Below are 18,704 nucleotides of genomic sequence, written 5' to 3' on the forward strand. Positions count from 1 at the left end.
CAATTCATAATATTAAAATCCAATATCCTTGTCTAAACAAAACAACATAGGTCAAACTTATAATAATAAAATCAAACAAAATAACATAATTCAAATTTATAATAATAGAATCTAAGATAAAATAGACTTATAATAGCAGAATCTAAGATAAAATAAACCCTTATACTAAATGCATCTGCTTATGATTCTAAAATCTACAATGAAGCAGGTACTTCATGATACTAAATACATGAACTTCAGGAAATAGAACGTGACATAAGTAATTTTTGAAAATTCCCATACTAGAATCTCCAACCAATACGTCTACTTCATACTAGATTCCCCTTCATATTAGAATCTCCAACCAATACGTCTACTTCATGATACTAGATTCCCCTTCCGCTGAGTAAGACTGACGCTAAAGGACAGAATGTCATGGTTCATACGTGTGAAGAAAAAAACGGCATGGTTCATACGTGTGAAGAAAAAACGGCATGGTTCATCCAAAATGAAAAAATTGTATCTTTTCTGTGAGTGACACACGGAACAATGTGCCCGCAAGGACTATAAAATGGGGGCGTCCTCGGCAGGATCGCAATAACGTTTTTCATTCGAAGGGATTTCATTTGGCTTTCGTTTATTTTATTATTAAAGGTGATATTATTTCATTGGAGGCAGCCATGGCGATCAGGTCCTTCGGCTTTGCTTTACCTCTCATGTTACTCCTGCTATCTGTGGGGGACGCACAGGGACAGCTTTCACCTCCTGGTTGGTTCAAAACTGTGGGAAAGCTGCTCCAAGATCTGGAAGAAAACACGCCCTCGAAGGGTTTCGACTACAAGACGTCCAGTGTAGGCATCAGGGGCTCACCCACTGCCTACGGGCATGCAACGTGTCTTCCGGGACTCGATCATGATAGTTGCAGCAAGTGCCTTGCTATCTTAAGTCCCCGCATGTTGCTCTTCGGTGGCGTTGCCATCAGTGCTCACCTTCAACTGGCTGACTGTTCCATCCGTTTAGAGCAGCACCCATTTTAGTATAGACTATACTCCAAGTCATGTTTTACCATGTGTGTGGTTCATGAGTACTCGTAAGTCATGTTTGTTTTATAATATTTGTGGTTAGTCACTACTCCCAAGTCATGTTTGTTTAATAATGTGTGTTGTTCGTGAGTACTCCCAAGTCATGTTTTACACACAGTGATCGATGTTTTTACAAAATGTGTGGTTCCCAAGTCGTGTTCGTCATTTTTGACACGCATAAGTCAATGTTTTATAATATGTGTGGTTCATGAGTGCCCTACGGTCATGTTTTACAATGTGGCGTGGTTACTTTGGATACAATTTTGTGTATTCAAATATAAATGTGATTTAATAAAATATATTTTCTTGTTTGTATTGACTTCTTTTTCATAAAGAAACAAACCATGGAGCACTCATATCTTTCATTTACATGATGGGATTCTTGTGGTTTTAATGGTATAAATTGTTTTGCCAAAATTGCAATCACTTCGAAGTGTAAGAAAGTTGATTTGGGTGAGTTTTAATCAATCTATAATTCAAATTTCATAAAAATGAGTTGAACATAACATAGTTTTGAGTATGGTTATTTTTACCTTTTTGTTGTAGATCCATGTAAGGTTTACACATAACTTAGTTTTGAGTATGGTTACCTTTAGTTATTTTTTTTCTTTCCTTGTCTTGTTGCCAATATTTCTATTTCCATGGAGTCGCCATAAAGTTGCAAAATCCTTTCAAAGTATAAACTTTCAGATTGATCTACTTATTTATTTTGTTCAAATGTTACACTCCTTGTATTTATTTATTGTAATGGACTTATGTTTGTACTCTCTACATGTATGTATGTATACACCATGTATTAACTTCATGCTCGACATGGAAGGAATTACACATGAACAACAAAATAATAAAATGTTTTAACCGTAATGGTTTTCGATTATTTAATATAAGTATGTATATAGGTGTGGAAGAGGCCTTTCATAATTTTAATTCATTTATGAGTAATTATTATGTGGTCGATGGTACATATTTAACCTTCATAGAATATGCCAAAATATTCTTAGTAGTATTCGTAGATCAAGGGTTAAGATTTTTTCTCCAAGGTACTTATGCTCTCTTAATCAATTTATCTAAAATTAATTAACTAAATAAAATGTCATATTAACACATTTCATATAGTTCACATGGTATTAATAGGCCATGGTATTTGGTCATGTTATTCTAATTAAAACTATTTACAAGCTAAGAATTTCGGTGGCAAAGTGCTCATGGTTAAGAAAACCATTGTAACCTACCACACTTGCCTCCATGTTTTTTTCTTTCTCACACACACACGTATGAGTGGTGGTTACATATTAATTTATTTCAAACATACGAATAGATCATTTCTATGGTCATTTTTCCTCCATATTTCCTTTATCGTAGAGAAAGTTAAAGCCATGTACCCATTAGCTTGCCTAATCAAAATCCACTTCTTTAATATTATTCCACCTTTCATGGTTTGTCATGGTGAAATGCCATATGGTTAGGTTATGTGCTCTAAAATAAAGTATAATTATACATGTTTCCCCTTGGAACATATGGTTGGCACATTTCATTGGATGGACTATTTACATGTCGTTGATACACTATAGCAGGGTCATGCACATTATCCTTTTACTCTATATCTAAAGTCCCACCTATAGAACTTATTAAAGAACTCAAGGGTTCACCACTTTTGGGCATGCAAATATTTGGTATAAGATTATGGTTCATCATTTAATTCGACCCACCTTGGATACAATGACAATGGTTTTTTTGAGGTCTCCCATCTACCCATACCTTACCTGGCCTCCATCAATTAAAGTTCTCAGCATCTTATGGACTTTCACCAAGTGGTATGTTCTAATTTTTTATTAGCTTGGGAGGCACCCCAAGCCCTAGGGTTCAAGGTTTGGAGGGAAAAGTGCAACAAGATTCACTTGAGGGCTTGGAACCCAAGGTTGGAGTTTTTCACCCATCGGGATTTGGGCCAAAATAATGAATAATTTATGCATGCGAAAATTTTAGGTGATATAGGATGGTGTGGCGAATACAACAGTTTGAGGAGAATTCATCTAATAGAGATGAATCTTCACTAATTTGAGTAGCCCTTCTATTTGGTATAAATATAGGGTGATGTGAGTCTTATTTTATCATCCAAATATGCAAAATTCATAGCAAATCAACTTCTAAAGAGGCCATAACTCAAATAATGAGACCGAGTTTGGAAATAGGACTATTTTGGGGTTTGTTCTTGCCTATTTCAAGGGCCAAGTAGGATTAGTAGTTGGTTGTGAACTCTGGGAAGAATTTTGGCCAGTATTCAAGGTTGTTTTGTGTGGAAAAGACTCAAAATGAGGATTCCGCTTGTCTATTTAAGTGACTAAAGAAAGGCCGCAACCCTACATAACTTAGGTGAGGAGCCAGAGGTCCATCTATAGGACTAGTAGCAGCCCAGAAGTCAAGCATATAGTAACAACACCTAAAAGGAGGAGTGACACAGTTGTTAAGGGGCAATTTTCTGATAATAAGAGGGTTGATATGTCTTTCATCTTGCCCTAACCAATGAAGCTAACCTAGAATAGAGTTGAACCAGAATTGATGGATGTTGTAAGTTGATTTAATGTTGAATTGTTGCTAGTTGGTTGGTGTCGAAGTGCGGACAACATTGCATCATATGAAATCCATGAGTTGAAGTTGACTTGGATAATAGAAGACTTCAACAAGGAGAAAATTTCACAATGAATAATTGGCCATCATTGGATTGTTGGAGGAAAACATGTTGATAGCCCAAAGTAGCCCTAGACAATAATACAAGAAGCATGTTGGTTATTGTGTGGTCGGGTGAAGTTTAGAGCCTAATCTGCAGCACTTTGATGGGGAAAAGTGACCACTATATTGGTGGATTGGATGTTGAGGGATTGGCCAACCTAGAAGAGAAGATTTGATCATCGAGTGTGTTGGGTGCACTTTTTAAGCATATCTTAGACACCTCTTTCTCCATTTTTTATCATTCTCTCTATATAAACCCATGAACTTTATGTCCCAATTACCATTTTCCCTGGTTATAAGAGAAATCCTTTCTCAACATATTTTTTTTCCATATTTCGTTAAATATTGAATGAAGTGGTGTCTTTTTAGATGGCTAACAAAGATAATTGTGGAGAAGTTCTCTGGTTATTTTTCTTTCAGTTGTTGCATATGAATAAGGACTAAGGATGAGCAACTGATCTTGTCACTTGTTGTTACACTTCAAGGATTTGTTGTTATAGTCAGAAGTTTGTTGTTACACCTCAAGTTGCTTTTAAATCTCGAGTTGTTGTTACGTCTCAAGTTCTTGTTAGATCTCGAGTTTTTTTACACCTTGAGTTACTATTACACCGCAACTCGCACATATCGTGGTTGTTGTCTTCAAAGACATTTGTCAAGAATCATGAATTATCTATGGATGGTCAAAGGATATCAATGGTTATGATTTTGGAGATGATGTAACCTGAATTGGTCTTTTATTGGAAAATTGTTTGTAACACTTTCTATTTTTCTCTTAATATCAATCAACATGAAAATCGTCAGATTCTCATGACTGATCTGTTCCCTAATTTTCGAGGCTTGTAAACTTTATAAAAAACATTTTCTTCCATGACAATGGAATGGCAACATAGGAACAACACCAAAATTTTGATCCTGTAATTTCCAGTTATTTTTACTACATAACACTTCTAGTGATGTTCATACAAATTATATGTTGAGTTTTAACTATTTTCCATTTCATCCCTGCACCCTGCTAGGGACAAAGGGCCTTCCTCTTTAGCAGGGATTGTAGCAATAGTAAATTAGCTGTTTGCTTTATCTTTCCTTTAATTCTGATTTTTTAATGATGTTGTACTAATTGTAGTATTGATGCACTTATGTTTTTAGATCCATTATATGTTGTTACACAAGATTTGTTAGAACTATAATATTTAATCAATTGATAGAGTTTTATGAATGATGTGTGGTGTGCCTGTTATTTGAGAAAAACAAAAAGTGTGATGAGTGAATTTCATTCCTATAGAATGTCTTTTTAATTTTTGCATGAGTGCTTTAAGTTCTGCAATTTTGTTCAATGAAATTTTATTTCATTTGTTTACCTGGTTGCTATGTATCGGCACACGTAGTGCAGGCACCTTTGAAATAAATAGACCTACCCTAGTTGATAATTAAATGCTTAGGGTTTAGTAAAATTAAACAGTGATTAAACTAGAATAACATTTTGGCACCATTAATGGTGAAGGTAGTTGACGATACAGTCAACCAGTGTGTTTTGTTAGTATCGTGTTTATCGTGCACAGGTGTTGGGTGGTAAGACGAGAGGTAAGAACATGTGCATTGATCTACTATACCTGAGTGGGCTCACCACTATGATCAATAGAACACTTAGTGTGTGTTAACTTTTGAATTTATTTTTTTTCTTTAGAAATTTCCTCAATCTTACAAATGTTAGGTGGTAAGATGAGGGGTAAGAACATGCACATCACTCTAACATACTTGAGTGGGCTCACCACTATAACAACTCAGGTACTTAGAGTGTGAAATAATTGCACATAAGGTCCATGTGCAGAATGTGTAAAGAGAAGTGGCACATCACATAATAACTCTAATAAACCTACAGGAAAAACGGGCCACAAAAGGAACAATAATGACACAGATTTAGGGAGGAAAACATTCATTCAGGAATTAATTTCAAAAGCAGAGAGAGAACAGTCGAATTCACAGTGGGATACAAGAAAAACAGGACCACTGAAAGTTGTTACTTCCATATTAAGGTCATAATCATTTGGTTCCTCTGTCTTAGGACCTCATCACCCTTAAACTAGTATATACACTCCCAAGACTATAGATTCAATTTGAGAACAACATGAAGAAACTAGTGGCTAGGACTTTGGTTCTGAAGGTCAAGAGGAAGCTAGTGGGGGGTACATAGAGCCAGAACTGGAAAAACACTCTTTTACTTAACAATACCTAGATTCAGGCAGTGAAGAGAAACAACTAGCCCTAGAGCAACCTATACGATCATCATCTTTGGGAGGGGAATCATTAAAATAAGAAACAAGGGATCTATAATGGAAGGAAATAATAATAATAACAATGATAATACAAGGACTGATGCCACTATTACCACCTTTGAATTCCCTATAAGTGATATAAGGGGTGAAACTCCCATGAAAAAAATTCCCTTATCAACTCTTCCATCTTTTCAAGGAATGACTATAGAGGATCCTAATACATTCTTGTTTGAATTTGATGTCCTCTGTAGGAGCTATGATTACAGTTCAAATGATCAAAAGATGAAATTGTTCCCTGCTACTTTAAATGGAGCACATTGACATTGTTATGCTCTTCACCTGCGAGAAGATACCAGAACACAAAATATGCGAAAAAATATACCCAGAACATGGAACAATAATGAGGAGAAATAATTATTTTACATAATTATTCCTATAATGTGTGGAATAGGCCTTCCATAATTTAATTGTAATATGTCGAAATATTCTTATTATTCTTCATAGATCAAGGGATGATAGTTATCTCCAAAGTAGTTATGCTCTCTATATTGATTTATCTCAAATTAATTATGTAAAGAAAATGCGATATGAACAATTTTCATATTGTACAGGTGGTCTTAATATGACATGGTATTCGCTCATGTTATTGTAATGAAAACTATTTAGAAATTAAGAATTTCCATTGCTAAGTGTAGGTAAATCTCCTTAGTTAAAAAAGCCTTAGAATAAAGTAATAGTAGCACAATGAAAAGGAAAAATACTTCATAATAATATTAATACAACAAATGAATTTGTGAATTTGGTTAAAATCACATACACAATTACAAATATGTACATATGTATATGGTGTGAGGCCAACTTTTTTGTTTGTGGTAGTATAACTAAAAATAAATTAAGATATTTTATTAGAAAATATTACATGTTTAAAAGTACAATGTCTAATTATACAGAGGGTAATAAATGAAGTCAAGTAATTGGCAGTGGAGATCTTATAGAAATGAAACGGAAACTTGTGGAAACAAACAAATATATAGTTTCTGAAAAATATATTTGTATATTGATATAAAATGAATTCAAAGTGAAAAGAACTAAACATACATAGAAGTAGGATTTAATATTCAAAAGGAGAGGATAGAGATAGCTTAAGTTCTCATCAATAACAATTGTTGAATATGACTGTGAATGTAAGTTTTTCAAGAATTGATAATTGCAAGACAAAAGTTATATAGATATGAACTACTATTACTTAAAAAAAATGTCATTATGTAAGTGTAATAATGAGGTTCATTACAATTATTATGCTCAAGAAGATAGAGTTCTTTTATGTAAAGGTAGGATTTATGTGCCAAATTCTTAAATGATCAAAAATTTGTTGTTGAGTGAGATGCGTAGAGTGCCTTATGTTGGGAATCCAACCTATAAAAACTACAATTTTCGTAGTCTGAAACCAATACTTTTGGCCACATATGGAGAGAATATTGTCTCATTATGTAAATAGATGCCTATGCCGAACGATTAAAGTTGAGCATAGGCACCCAATGGGGTAATTGTTTCAAATGATCAAAAGAGTATATAGACATTAACCCTAATGAATTCCAACAATGTTGAGGTGTTAATTTCATACCATTAATAACCTAATGTTATCACAATTAATGCATGGATTTTTCTGATATATCAGGTTCCAAATACACACAACCATGTGTTTTATTAACCTTTATATAATATGTCATGTCCAACATATGTCATTTATCATCATTAAAAGAAACTGGTTAAGCCATGCCAATTTCTAATGTCATAAAAAAGTATGATCTTACCATAAGTTTTGCGTCCATATATCACAATATAGCAAGTCGTGTGAATCATTACATAGGAGTGATGCTTTATGCATTAATAGAATAACTTTTGTATAATATATCATATGATATCATGATATGAATTTAATAATACAATTTAATTGGAGGTAAATTTTTTTTTCTTTTCATTAAATCTGACTGGAAAAAGATCTATAATACTTTACTAATGTTTTGTAATTACTTTTTCAATTTATTTTATATTGATTAACTAATTTTTAAATGTGATGTTAATGAAATATGAAATGAAAATTAAAATTTCAACAAATTTTAAATTGGAAAAAATCATTTCAAAACAATCACTCCCAAATTTTCTCATCAATCACAATTGATAGATAATTTTTATAATAACCTCCCCCTTTGCAATGGAAAAACCAAATTATTAAAATATAAACTCTTATCTTCCTCAAAAATTTAAGATTTATATTATTAGAGTAATTGTATTCTACATATTTTAATAATTTTGTGTACTTCTTATTATACTAAAAATTAAAAATTTTACTCATAAATACTTCATCATAGTTTATATACAATTCATAATATGAACCTGGTACCATAAGCCTTTAAAGCTCCATGTCTTGAAAAATAAATACTTACTTATACCCCATATTTCAAAAACCAAAAATTATATTGCAAAAATAAAATATTTATAAAGATTTAAAAGGAATTTTTCTTTTATTTGGCTTTTAAACATTATCTTTTCGATAAAAATCAAATTAATTATGATGAGGGATTGAATCCTATCAACATTGATTGATTCCTATTAATATTTAACAACATTTAACGATTAGTGAATTTCTCATAAGTTCCAATTGGTCACCCCCAACAAGAGAAAAAAAAACGGTTCATCTTTTCACCAAAATGGGTGGCCAAACAAAATAAAATACATCTAATTCATAATATTTAAATCCAGTGTAGTTGTCCAAACAAAATGAAAGACATCCAACTCATAATATTAAAATTAGGTGTAGTTGACCAAACAAAATGAAATACATCAAATTTATAATTTTAAAATCCACCATGATACATCTAATTCATGAAATACATCTAAAATGGCTACCCAAATGAAATGAAATACATCTAATTCATAACATATAAATCAAATGCAATTTCCCAAAAAAAATAGAATACATCCAATTCATAATATTAAAATCCAATGTCCCAGTCCAAACAAAATGACATACATCCAATTTATAATACTAAAATCTAATATAAGATAGACACTTCATAATACTAAATACATCTACTTATAATTCTAAGATCTACAATGAAACACATACTTCATGATAGTAAATACATGAACTTTAAGAAACAAAATGTGACATAAGTAATTTTTAAAATGCCCATACCACATGGACTACGTCAAGATACTAGAATTTCCAACGAATACGTCTACTTCATGATACTAGAATCTCCTTCCACTGAGTAAGGCTGGCATTAAAGGAAAGAATGTCATAGTTCATATGTGTGAAGGAAAAAAATGGTGTGGTTCATCCAAAAGGAAAATTTTGTATTTTTCTTGTGAGTGACACACGAAACCATGTGCCTCCATGGCTATAAAAAGGGGGTGTCATCAGCAAGATTGCAATAGCGTTTGTCATTCGAAGGGATTTCATTTGGATTTCATTTATTTTATTATTAGAGGTGATATTATTTTATTGGTGTTGTGTGTGGAGCATGATTGTTCCGAGATCTTTTGTTTCAGCCGGATGTATACTCCAGGAAGTTTGTACACCCCTCCACGCGGGGGGTGCAGGGGTCCAGGGGCCAGCGCTCCCCCGACAGGGGTTCAGGGGCAGCGCCCCCGAAGCCAAAAATAGATGTAAAATTGCCTTGTAAAAGTATAGTACCATCTAGTCAATCTGGGTCGTTCATTAGGAGGATGATCTGATGGTAGAGCTTATGTTTAGTTTAGGGTTTTTTTCCCTAGAAGGCAACCCCTCTCTTTGTATGAGGGCATTGTATTTGAGGCTGTGATATAGATGTGTATTCTCTGAGCGAGAAACAGAGAGGTGAGACTGTGAGAGAAAACAGAGGATATTACAGCGGATTTGTTGTAGGTTGTGTCTCTTCATTTTGATGGATAATGGAAAGGAAGGACTGGCTGTTTGGGGTGGATGTAGCCCAAACTGGGTGAACCACGTATATTTGTGTCTCTCTTGTTTTATGCGTTTTCTGTGTTTATATTTCTGTAATATTTTATGTGTTCCATTGCTCCGTAATATATAATTTTCTAACAATTGGAGGCAGCTATGGTGATCAGGTTATTTGGCTTCTTTTACCTCTCAGATTACTATTCTTGGTATTTGTGGTGGATGCACAGGGACATATTCATAATAGAGGCCCTCCATTGGAGTTTTTCAAAACATAATTAAAACAAGGGTCTGAAACTTTGGACCTCTGATATTCAACCTAGTGTTTGGGTGCTCCACATTGTCCACGCTCCTGGTCCCTTGAGTCTACATGGCCATGTGCTAGTCAATAACAGAGCCCCTCCATCAGATCGAAACTTTTATAAAACTTTTTAAGCCGAAGGTTACGAAATTTATTTCCCTCGAAAAACTGACCTCTGAAATGATGTTGAGGTTATGTAACCACCTCCAAAAATCTTTGATGTCCAACTTTGCAATATCAACCTTGATATACTTTCCTTTTCATTTTGGCTCTCCTCCAAATTTTGGCTCCTGAAGTTTTGGGTCACCCATCAGATAGTGGTCTCCAATATGCTGAGCCTTCTCCAAAAATATATTTCTAGGTGTTTCCTCATAGATGAAATTGTGGCCATTTGACATAAATGTAAGAAACTATTACACATACAACACAAGAATTGAAATATTTTATCAAGAAATGGCGATTGTTAGTTATCCTTCTTAATTAGACAAAAATGATGAATCAAAAGGTCCTTCTAAATCAACACAATGTTTGGAGTGGTAGTAGGATATTTTCCATTAGTGCAAGGGGAACTTCAAGAAGGATATCCACCATGTGGTCTCAATATTCACTCGTTAGAATCTTTTTCAATATAACACTACTTCACAACTTGTATTCTATTTGTTCATTCAAATCATGCATGTTCTAATTTAAAATTTTCATTCATGTTTAATTCAAAGAAAAACATGATTGTTGGAATCCTTAGTGCCCCTCCAAGACAAGATTTTTTTAGTGAGAATGCATATTGGGTGGTGACTTCAATAAAAAAAACATGCATTAGTGGGAAAAATATATTGGATCCCACATTCAATATCAATTCCAAGAAAATTTATAAGAACTTATCTAGAAATTAAACTAGGTAGAGATAAAGCCTTCCACTAACAAATTCTCTTGGAGCAATAATGAGACTAGACCGAGCCATTATACTAGAAAGATGAGTTATGTTGTGTGATAAAAATATCCAGGGCTTCAGTCTTGCATTAGAACAATGGGCTCAAGGAAAGTAATCTGAAAAATACGGAAAGATAGAAGCACATGAAAAACATAATGGACATTATAAATGATAAGATGGAGAAAGGGTTAGCAACACATGATTTGGTAGAAGAAGAATAACAAGAATCTATATCATAAGATAAATATCTCAAAGAGGAATAAGAGATTTGGAATTTAAAATAATTAAGAATTTATTAAAGTTTTGAAATATGAACGTGAAATATTTTTGACAAGAAAGAAAAAAATGATTTTCGGAAAACAATATTAAAGATGTTATTACAAGAGGTATAAAAATTTCACATTTTGTATGAGTCAAAGAGGAGGCAGTTTGATATCATGTATCAACTTCATGCTCATCATGGAAGGAATTACACCATGTATCAATTATGCTTATAAGGTGTGGAATAGGCCTTCCATAATTTAATTGTAATATGCCAAAATATTCTTATTATTCTTCATAGATCAAGGGTTGAGATTTATCTCCAAGGTAGTTATGATCTCTTAGTTAATCTATCTCAAATTAATTAAGTAAAGAAAATGCCATATGAACCATTTTCATATTGTATAGACGGTCTTAACAAGACATGGTATTCTCTCACGTTATTGTAAGAAAAACTATTTAGAAGTTAATAATGTACGTAAATATCTTAGGTTAAGAAAACCTTATATTTAGTTAAATTTTTATGAATTTTTTAGGTGTATTTTTTAATATGTAAATTTGACATGTATCATGGAGTAAGTGTTTCGATGCTCACCATGTATTGATATCTATCTAGTTTTACCTGCCATTTAATTTATACAGCTACACCATTGAAATATTATAATGGGTATTCAAATATTTTATTTATGCTGAACAATATTCACATTTAAATGTTTTTTTTCTTTTTTATTAATATATTTTTAAATATATGTCTCCGTTATATTCCTAAGTATCTATATACTTATTTGACTTTTCTTGCTCGTTCACTCTCTCTCTCTCAATATTTTACATAATATTTTGTTCATGACAAACATCGACATGTTTTTTAAACATCTATTTCTTATTGTATATTAAAAATAGAACCAATTAAAAATTAATCCAATTATGCATCCCTCTTATTAAGAAGTAATTGATTTTTTTATATTAAACTACATTTTATTCCAAATAAATATTGAAATATTTTATTTACCATCAAATTATATCTAAAATTAATTCACATGTTTGACAAAAATAGTACTCAATAAGAATGATTCGACACTCAAACAATAAGCACCATTAATAACTCGCAAAACAATCGCAACCATCGATTATGGGTTTCTTACAAACGCTTATGTCATAACAACTAGGAATCACCTGCAACCTCATTGATCCAAGTTTCGAAACTCTCCCTATGGTATTTATGATAATATAGCACATGTACAACTCGTGCACAAGGCTATCAATGTATAGTGTGACCAACCTAAAAGCTAGTTATATATATTGCTATGGTAAAGGTCTATTAATGGATAAATGCAAGTGATGCGAGTAAACACATGCACAATGTAATTGATAGAGTATGTTCGTAAGGACTGTTGTCGGGTTAACCAAATTCAAAGTTCAAAATTTGATCCTTAATGTTTCATGAGAATAAACTAATAGTAGCATAATGGAAAGGAAAAAACCTTAATAATAATATTAACATAACAAATGAATTTATGGATTTGGTTAAAATCACATCTACAATTACGAATATGTATATTTTTATATGATGTGAGGTCAAGTGAGGCCAAATTGTAGTAGAAGTAAAAATAAATAAAGGTATTTTATTATAAAATATTACATGTTTAAAAGTACAATTTCTAATTATACAAAGGGTAGTAAATGAAGTCAAGTAATTGTTGGTGGAGATCTTATAAAAATGAAACGGAAATTTGCAGAAACAAATTTTTATATATTTTTTGACAAATATATTTGTATACCAATAAAAAATGAATTTAAAACGAAAAGAACTAAACATACACAGAAGTAGGATTTAATAGTGAAACTAAGTGTATAGAGAAAGCTTAAGTTATCATCAATAATGATCGCTGAATATGATTGTGAACATAAGTTTTTCAAGAATTGAAAATTGTAAGATAAAAGTTATATAGATATGACTTTCTATTACTTTAAAAGAAATGTTATTATGAGAGTGAAACAATGAGGTTCATTACAATTATGATGTAGAAGAAGATGGAGTTCTTTTATGTAAAGGTAGGATTTATGTGCCAAATTCTTAAATGATCAAAAAAGTGTTCTTGAGTGAGATGCGTAGAGTGCCTTATGTTGGGTATCCAACCTATAAAAATTACAATTTTTGTAGTCTGAAACCAATACTTTTGGCCACATATGAAGAGAATAGTGTCTCATTATCTAACTAGATGTCTAGAATACCAAATGGTTAAAGTTGGTTGAGCATAGGTACCCAATTTTTTTGAGGTAATTGTTTCAAATGATCAAATGGGTATGTAGAGATTAGCCATAATGAATTCCAATAATGTTGAGGTATTAATTTTATACCATTAATAGGCCACCGTTATCACAATTAATGCATGGATTTTTCCTATATGCAAGGTTCCAAATACAGAGAGCCATCGTTATTAACCTTTATATAATATGTCATATCCAACATATGTCATTTATCATCATTGAATGCAAATAATTAAGGCATTCCAATTTTTAATGCCATAAAAAATATGATCTTGCCATAGGTTTTGGCATCCATATATCACAATATACCAAGTCTTGTGAATCATTGCATAAGAGTGATGTGTTATGCCCTTAATAGAATAACTAGCATATGATACCATGATATGAATAATATCAAAATTTAGTGCAATTGTCCAAAAAAATAAAATACATCCAATCCATAATATTAAAATCATGTGTAGTTGTGCAAACAAAATGAAATACATCCAATTTACAATTTTATAATCCATAATGATACTAAATACATCTACTTCATGAAATACATCTAAAATAATTACCGAAGTAAAATAAAATACATCTAATTCATAATATTAAAATCAGGTACAGTTTTTCAAACAAAATGAAATACATCCAATTTATAATATTAAAATCCAATATCCTTATCCAAACAAAATAACATAGTCAAATTTATAATAATAAAAACTAAGATAAAATAGACTTATAATAGCAAAATCTAGGAAAAATAAACCCTTCGCGATACTAGATGCATCTGCTTATGATTCTAAAATCTAGAATGAAACACGTACTTCATGATACTAAATACATGAACTTCAGGAAATAGAACGTGACATAAGTAATTTCATGGACTACGTCCCATACTCCATGGATTACGTCCCATACTGCATGGACTACGTCATCATACTAGAATCTCCAACCAATACGTCTACTTCATGATACTAGATTCCCCTTCATAGTAGAATCTCCAACCAATACGTCTACTTCATGATACGAGATTCCCTTTCGGCTGAGTAAGGCTGACACTAAAGGACAGAATGTCATGGTTCATGGTCCAAAATGAAAAAATCTTATCTTTTCTGTGAGTGACACACGGAACAATGTGCCGCAAGGACTATAAAATGGGGCCGTCCTCGGCAGGATCGCAATAACGTTTTCCATTCGAAGGGATTTCATTTGGCTTTCGTTTATTTTATTATTAAAGGTGATATTATTTCATTGGAGGCAGCCATGGCGATCACGTCCTTCGGCTTTGCTTTACCTCTCATGTTCCTCCTGCTATCTGTGGGGGATGCACAGGGACAGCTTTCACCTCCTGGTTGGTTCAAAACTGTGGGAAAGCTGCTCCAAGATCTGGAAGAAAACACGCCCTCGAAGGCTTTCGACTACAAGACGTCCAGTGTAGGCACCAGGGGCTCACCCAGTGCCTACGGGCATGCAACGTGTCGTCCGGGAGTCGATCATGATAGTTGCAGCAAGTGCCTTGCTATCCTAAGTTCCCGCATGTTGCTCGTCGGTGGCGTTGCCATCAGTGCTCATGTTCAACTGGCTGACTGTTCCATCCGTTTAGAGCAGCACCCATTTTAGTATAGACTATACTCCAAGTCATGTTTTACTCCCAAGTCGTGTTTGTTTAATAATGTGTGTTGTCCGTGAGTACTCCCAAGTCATGTTTGTCATGTTTTACACACAGTAGTCGATGTTTTTACAAAATGTGTGGTTCCCAAGTCATGTTTGTCATTTTTGACACACATTAGTCAATGTTTTATAATATGTGTGGTTCATGAGTGCCCCACCATCATGTTTTACAATGTGGCGTGGTTACGTTGATACAATTTCGTATATTCAAATATAAATGTGACTTAATAAAATATATTATTTTGTTTTTTTGGTTATGCTTAGGGTATTGACTTCTTTTTCATAAACAAACAAACTATGGAGCACTCATATCTTTCATTTACATGACGGGATTCTTGTGGTTTTAATGGTATAAATTTACATGGAGCACTCATATCTTTCATTTACATGCAAGTAGTTACAAAATACCAATTAAATGGTAGAGATGGTAAATTTATTTGTTAATATTTTTAAGAAAGAACAAAATGATGTAAAAAAAATCTGGTGAAAAAAGACAATGAAAAGAGAAGGTGAACTAATATATTGCCTATATTCTAAAGCGCTTGGATGGATATTGTTTAAGAAAGTATCAAATGTTGGGAAGAGAAAATGAATTATTGTATCAATTTTGGAATTAAAATTTTCAATTCTACACCCTAAAATTCTCATTTGTGCATAGTTTTCCTAATTATCTAAAACAATACAATGTGTGTTATTTACTGACAAGTTTTATCCTATATGCAATTATGTATGTTTTGAATGTTTGTACGAAAAGAAAGTTTTGTAGTGGTAAACTTTATGAAATTTAATTTTTGTCCTGTATATTTAATGCATACTTGTGCAAAGCCTTGTACATAAGAGTAGATATGAAATTACATGATATTGATCTACTTTAGAATCTACACTGCATTTATACATGGAAAGTGTAAGAATATATATACATATATATATGGTTTTGTTGGTAACTGTATACATTAAGAAAAAATAAGTGGAAGTGTTGTCTAAAGAAGGGTGAGAAAATGAGCTCACATGTTGATGAAGGTGGTAATCAATTAGAGTTATTAAACCCTTAAAAAAATAATCATGTTTGATCAGTCACAAAAAATAACAACCATCGATTGTAGGGTCTGGTACAAATCCTTGTGCCATAACAACAAGGAATAATGTGGATCTTCATTAATCAGCGCAAGTTTCTAAATCTTCTCTAAGGTATTTATAACAATATACCACATGTACAATTAGTGTAAAATATTATCAATGTATAGTGTGGCCAACCCTCAAGGTAGTCCTATATATGGCTATGGTAATGGTCTATTAATGAATAAATGTATGTGATGGGAGTAAACTCATGCACAAAGTAATTTATATAACATGTTTGAAGCAAAGCTCATTGGGTTAACCAAATTAAAGGTTGAAGAGTTGATACTAAAGGTTTACAAACACATTTTATAAGAAGAAACAAATAGTAACATAATGGCAAATGGCAAGGAAAAATCCCTAATAATTAGGCCGATAGAATTTCTTTTGAATCAGTCCACCATCTACATTTTTAATATCGATCTGACATTTGTGCATAGAATTTTAGGGCTGCTTTCTGCTCTCTAGTAACATTTGTACCCCTTTTTCGGATATTCATCATGATCTTCATTCGTCAGTTACTCGTCATGGTGTTCGTCCTTCAGTTATTAGTGGAACTCCTGATGATTCATTTACCAGCGGAATGGTCGGAATTTCTATTATGGGCGCCAATAACCGATGGATGCGTTCCACTCGATGCCCTCCTCTCAATGCAGAGATCCACCTTTTTGCTCTCCAGTAACATCTGTGCCTCTTTTCCAGATATTCATCATGATCTTCATTCGTCAGTTACTCGTGATAGTATTCATCCTTCAGTTACTAGCGGAACTCCTCATGGTCTTCATTTACCGGAGGAATGGTGGGAATTTCTGTTTTCGGCACCAACAACCCATGGATGCCTTCCACTCGATGCCCTCCTCTCAATGTATAACCCCTAACATAGAAGCCCAATTCTATGTATTTCAGCAATCGGCAGGAGCCTTATTCCAGCGAGGAAGAGCCAAGCGTATACATCGTATACATACAGTGCGCATAGTTAGTAGGTATAGGTATGGTTTTTTGAAAGGTAAGAGAGAAGTTATTCTAATCGGGCAGTACACACCACCGCTTTCTCCAGACGAGCGCTTGGAGGTGGGAAACATGTATTTCCTTCTGCCACAACAATTTTTCCATTCGAAGTTAAGGCTCGTATTACTGGATTCCTTAAGAATGTCATTGTTCCTAAAAGGCTAAAACATGCAATTACTCCTGGAGCTTACATGTCAGCTTCTCTACACTGTATCAAATGGACCAACCATTTGAGATACAGGAGAGCGACGCGGGAGGCCTTGCGATCAGAGTGTCGAGGAGTTTATTCCAAAGGTTTAGGAAGAAAGGAGACCTAGCGTTGATAAATGCAGAGAGATTATGAGCGGTTGGTCACGCCCAGAAGTGAACGGTAGACGACGCCATGTTTTTGCTCTACTACGCTGGCCTCAACGCTGTCAGATATCTATATCCACAAGCAGAATCAGAGTCGCTGTCCAGACCCCTCGATCATTGGAATTGTGTAGGCTCAACATTTTTTCGCAATTAATTGGATTGTGGGTAAAATGATCCGAAAATTGTCCCCGAAAACACCGGAAATACTATTATCGATTTTCGATTATGTGTACTTATTCTCCACATGCTTTGATAAGAAACCTGTGATTAAGTACATTTTCATCTATGGATCCCGCTGCAAATAGTAAAATACGTCCTTCACAGATGTGCTTATTTTTTTACATGCCATTCCCACATCCACACCTCTCGTAAAATTTAAACCAATAATCTATGAAACATTGTAAATATATTTTATTATAATACACATAACCTAATATATTAAAATCACAGTGACAATATTCTCTCTTTTAATGGCCGAAATTGTTCCCTTTATCAGGTTGATGTTCTTCTTTAAATATTATTCCCATGCTTCGTTTACGACTAATACACGTTGTAACCCTAGTAGCCTCTTTATGCCAATCATAAACCGTTCTATGCAATAATGTTATACTAATAAAATGCTCAAATACCTCGTATCCGAGGGATTAAGAAGTATTTTTTACCTTGTAGTATCTACTATTGTTTTAATTAAAGAGACAGACTTTTCATGTTTGTCATGATGTCATTGGTAATTGCTTAAATGCCCCAGTTCCATGCTAGTTTGGTTATCACTTAAAGTGTTAGTGATCAAGATTCAATACTCTAATTG

General features: G+C 33.2%; 2 pseudogenes; both read left to right on the forward strand.

Moving 5' to 3' along the window:
• Window positions 1-659: 659 nt before the first annotated feature.
• LOC149170935 (antifungal protein ginkbilobin-like protein pseudogene) lies at window positions 660-1,016 on the forward strand (annotated as a pseudogene).
• A 13,994-nt stretch (window positions 1,017-15,010) lies between these two features.
• LOC149170936 (antifungal protein ginkbilobin-like protein pseudogene) lies at window positions 15,011-15,367 on the forward strand (annotated as a pseudogene).
• The last annotated feature ends 3,337 nt before the right edge of the window (window positions 15,368-18,704 follow it).

Source organism: Pinus tabuliformis, chromosome 4_2 (genome assembly GCF_031772625.1).
Source record: "Pinus tabuliformis cultivar Carrire ecotype Pingquan chromosome 4_2, CPIR1, whole genome shotgun sequence".
Taxonomy (NCBI): domain Eukaryota; kingdom Viridiplantae; phylum Streptophyta; class Pinopsida; order Pinales; family Pinaceae; genus Pinus; species Pinus tabuliformis.